This window comes from Petaurus breviceps, unplaced genomic scaffold (genome assembly GCF_028583685.1).
Source record: "Petaurus breviceps papuanus isolate PSGF00001 unplaced genomic scaffold, PetGlider_PUasm1.0 184, whole genome shotgun sequence".
NCBI classification, from domain to species: Eukaryota; Metazoa; Chordata; class Mammalia; order Diprotodontia; family Petauridae; genus Petaurus; species Petaurus breviceps.
The window spans coordinates 5657094-5662415 of NW_027185793.1; positions in this window are offsets into that span (position 1 = coordinate 5657094).

Sequence of the window (5322 nt, forward strand, 5' to 3'; positions counted from 1 at the left end):
TTGGTGGATTCCTTCAACCTCTATTTTGACCTCTGCTTCTAAAACATCAGGGCAACATTCCTTGAAGGATGGTTTCTAGGTTCTTTTTTTTTTTGATCATGGCTTTCAGACAGTCCAATCATTTTTAAATCATCTCTCCTGGACCAATTTTACAGGTTAGTGATTTTCCAAATGAGATGTTTCACATTGCCTTCTATTTTTTCATTTGTTTGGATATGTTTAATAGTATCTAGATCTCTCATAAAGTCATTAGTTCCATTTTCTACGATCTAATTCTGAAGAAATGATTCTCCTCAGTGAGCTTTTGGGATTCTTTTTTTATTTGGCAAATTTAGCTTTTTAAGGCATTCTCCTCTTCATTGCCTTTTTGAGCCTCTTTTGCCATTTGAGTTAGACTATTTTTAAGGTATTTTCTTAGGTTGTTCACTCTTGCTACATAATTTTATTGCATCATTCTCTTTTCTCTTCCCATTTTTTCCTCCACTTATCTTATTTGATTTTCAAAATCCTTCTTAAGGTCCTCTATGGCTTGTAACCAGTTCGTATTTTTCTTTGTAGCTTTTGGTGCAGGATTTCTGATTTCACTGTCTTCTTCCTGTTCCATGCTTTGATCCTTTTTGTCCCCAAAATAGGAGTGCAAAGTTGGACTGCTGTGCTTGGTTTGTTTCCTTTTCCTGCTCATGTTGCCACTCCATTACTTGATTTTTGACTTTTTGCCACAGTAGGGTTCTCCTACTAGACAGGGGAACTTCATTCCAATTTCTAGGGTTTTCTTAGCTGCTGGAGGTATTAACCTCTACATGCTCTGACAAGCAGGTCTCACACACTGGGACCTCCACCCTAGACTTAAATCATTATCCAAGCAGGTTAAAGGAAGAAAAATCCCCCCTCAGACTGGTTGCTTGGTCCCCCTACAATCTGCAGGCCAGAAGCTGAAGCAGCCATGTGGCTGAGGCTGCAGGGCCACCATGCCTCAGCTGCTTGTCACCCCAGGGTCAAAGGTCATCCACATTCCTAGACTATTGGATCCCAATATCCACAGTGCAATGACCTCTCACTTTGTCCTTAGCATCTGTGTATTGACAATTTTGGAAACTTCCACATTTGCTGGTGATCTGAAGTCCCTCCAGCTGGGGGCTGGTCAGGCCCACCCTGAGGCTAAAGCCTCTGGCTCAGACAGGGCTGGTGTTGGCTCCCAGAGCACTGTGTTGGCTGCTTCTTGCTGGCCTGCAGGGCTGTCCTCAGCAGGAGGTTAGCCTCTCTGTGTCATTTTGTGTGCTCTACAGCTCCAACGTTTCTTCAGAGTCACTTTTACATGAATTGGAGGAGGTGGAAGCCAGAATCCCTAGGAAGTCCTGTTTTTACTCTGCCATCCTGACCATCTTTTCTAGAAATGAAGGCTTTATCAAAGTTACTTGCCTCAATTTTTTTTCAGAGTTCCTATTATTAACTATTTTCCTCCTTCTTATCCTTCCCGTTTTTCTATTCTGTCTCTCTTTTTACATTGCCCCTCCTCAAAAATATTTTACTTCTGCCTACCCTCTTCCACCAATCTACTTTACGTTCAATTCTCTGCCCCCCCTTCTTCTCCCTTTCCCTTCGATTTTCCTGTAGGATAAGGCAGATTTCTATACCCACTTGAGTGTGTATGTTATGTCAACAGTTTGACCTTATTATAATTTCCCTTACCTGTTTACCTTGTTATGCTCTTCTTGAGTCTTATATTTGAAAGAAAAAAAATTATGCAAGGATGTTTTTATTTTCATCAAGAATGCAGTTTTCTGTTTCATTGAATACTGATTTTCCTCCTGAACAATTATACTCAGTTTTGCTGCGTAGGTGATTCTTGGTTGTAATCCTACTTCCTATGACCCCATAATAGAATATCATATCCCAAGACTTCCACTAATTTCATGTAGAAGCTGCTAAATATAATGAACTGACTGTGGTACCATGATACTTGAATTGTTTCTTTCTGAATGATTTCATTATTTTCTCCTTGATTTAAGAGCTCTGGGAGTTTTTATTTTGGGATCTCTTTCTAGAGATGAATGATGGATTGTTCCAATTTCTATTTTACCTTATAATTCAAGAATATCAGGGCATTTGTCCTTGACAATTTCTTGAAAGATGATGTCTAGGATCTTTTAATTTATGATGGTTTTCAGCTAGTTCACTTATTTTAAAGTTATCTCTCCTGGATCTTTTTTCCAGGTGTGTTGTTTTTCCAATAAGATGTTTCACATTGTCTTCATTTTTCATTATTTTGTTTTTATTTTATTCCTTTTTGAATTCTAATGAAAGTGTTAGTTTCTATTTGCTCATTTCTAGTTTTTAAGTAATGATTTTCTCCAGTGAGCTTTTATACCTCCTTCTCCATTTGACCATTCTTTATTTTATAGCATTTTTTTTCTTCAGTGAATTTTTGTGCCTCTTTTTCCATTTGTCTAATTCTTCTTTTTAAGGTATTCTTCTCCTCATTCTCTTTCTCTTCCTCTTTTACCATTTTGACCTGTCTGTTTTAAGATGCTATTTTCTTCATTATTTTTGAGTATCTCTGTTACCAAGCCATTAACAATTTTTTTTCAAATTTTTCTAGCACCACTCATTTCTCTTCCCAATTTTTCCTCTACTTCTCTTATTTGATTTTCAAAACTCTTTTTGAGCTCTTTCATGATCTGAGACCAATGCATACTTTTCTTGGAGGCTTTGCATATAGGAGCTTTGACATTGTTATTTTCTCCTGAGTATGTGTTTTTATCTTCCTTCTCACCATAGTATCTTTCTATGGCCAGAATTTTTTCTATTGTTTAATCATTCCCTTAGTCTATTTCTTGAGTTTTAGCTCCATGCTAAAATGGAGCTGTATTTTCAGGGTGGAGAATTCACTATCCTAAGTTTCAGGGGTTTTTTGCAGCTGTTTATATAGATACTTGTACAAACCTGTATATTTTCAGTTCTTCCATGGTGGTTGAATCTACGGAAAGGTATTTACTCCTCTCCTCGCCTGAGCTCTGGTCTATGAGCAACCACAAGCACTTTTTTCTGTCCTGGAACTGGCTAAAGGTCCCCACTCCTCTGTGGCCACAAGCTCTGATTTGCATGTCCTCCGTTGTTACCCTTGGACTGACACCCCAGACTGCAACTTAGATCTGAGTATTGGCAAAGCAACAGATACTCCTCCAGTATCAGTGAAGGAACTCCTTTAATCTCCTTCTGAGCAGTTCTTCAATACCCTTATGGTCTCAGTGTAAGGGTTATGGGATTTAAAGATCTTCCATGCCCCATTGGACTTGCTGATGTGGCAGGAAGGGGCGGAGCAAGAGGAAGCGGAAGCCAAGGTAGAGTTCCTGTGGTGGCTAGCAGTGGTGGTGACGGCGGCAGCAGAGGCAGCGTCAGTGCAAATCCCTTTTTCAGTCAGCCAGAATTTCTGCTAAGGACTCCTGCTTAGGACTGCTAGGGGCTGGAGCTGCTGGGAGCACGCTTCCTGGATGCTGGGTGGTTGCTGTAAGTGGGGAGGGGAGGACCTTTGCCTGAGGTAGCCTGTTCTGTTTTAAAGTCTTGAGAAAGTGGGTGCTTTCTACTTTATCTACCTGTGCCAATTTCATAACTACTCTGATGGCTTTGACTTTCTGGTTTTGGGACTCAGTCTTTTGGTATTTTAATAAATGTTCTAGCTTATTACCCCATAACAAGCCTGATATATTTTGTGATGGATAATTACATCAGCATATCTGTAATTTCCATAGGCATTGTGAATATTGCCTTGCTGATACACTGAGCTGAGAGCTCTAGAATCAGGGGCTGTCACTATAAATTCAGTGACTCCCAAGGTTTGTTCCTCACTTGCTGGGGCTGCATCTGTGCTGGCATGTCCTTCACTAAACTGTGCTCCACTCTCATCCAAGTGCAGCAGACATTTCCTGTTGAACTTTAAAGTTTTCTTTTGCTGGAAAATTATTTCACCGTATCATTTTTGTGGGTTCTGCTGTTCAAAGAAATGTTTTTTTTTGCATGTGTTTCTACTTTTTTTATTTTTAGATTCCAATGGTATTCCATTGAATTTCAACATTGAATATGAATTTGGCATGACTCACATTTTGTATCAGGGATCCTGGTTTGGTTGATATTTTCCCATGATGAAATCTTATCACACAATATTCTTTTTTTTCTTTTTTTAAATTTTTTAATTTGTTTGTTTCCCTTTAGTTTACAGGATTCAATTCAACAATGCCTTGAGTTTCACATTTTGTCCCCCCTCCAGCCCTCACCCCCCCCACCATGGAGGCATATAATCAAGTATAAGATCTGTGAATACTTTCACGTTATACATTATTCAGCTTATATAGACAGATTGTATCAGATGGAATAAAAAATGGTAAAGAGGACATAAAACCAAACAAGAAAAGGAAAAAGATCAGGTATTTTGCTTCCGCCTGTATATAAACTCAGTTCTTTGTAGTTCTTTCTCTGGATGCACACATTTCTCTCCATCATGCGTCTTTTGGGATTGGCTGCATTGGGAATATTACTGCATTGCTGGGAAGGGTCCAGGCTATCAAAGTTGGTCACCACACATATGTTGTGTCTGTAATTGTGTACAAATTTCTCCTGGTTCTACTCTTCTCACTCAACATCTGATTGTATAAGCCTCTCCAGGTAAATATGAAGTCCGTCTGCTTCTCGTTTCTTATAGCAAACTGGTATTCCATAAAATTCATATACCACCACTTGTTCAGCCATTCCCCAATTGATGGGCACCCCCTTAATTTCCAATTCTTTGCCACCACAAAATGGGCTGCTATAAACGTTTTTGTACATATGGTTCTTCTTCCCACTTCTGTGATCTCTGTGGGATATAACCAGAGGAGTGGTATTGGTGGGTCAAAGGGTATGAAAGTATTTATAGCCCTTTGGGCATAATTCCAGAATGCTCTCCAGAAAGGCTGGATCAGTTCACAACTCCACCTCAATGCATTAAAGTTCCAATTTGCCCACATCCTCTCCAGCATTTGTCATTTTCCTGTTATATCATCTTAGCCAATCTGACTGGTGATATGTGGTATCTCAGAGTTGTTTTGATTAGCATTTCTCTAATCAATAGTGATTTAGAGCATTTCTTCATGTGCTTATAAATATCTTAATTTCTTTCTCTGAAAATTGCCTGTTCATATCCTTTCAACATTTATCAATTGGGGAATGACTTGTATTCTTATGAATTTGACTCAGTTCTCTGTATATTTTGGAAATGAGTCCTTTGTCAGAGACAAAAGTTGTAAAGATTCTTTCCCAATTTCCCACCTCCCTCTTAATCTTGGTTAC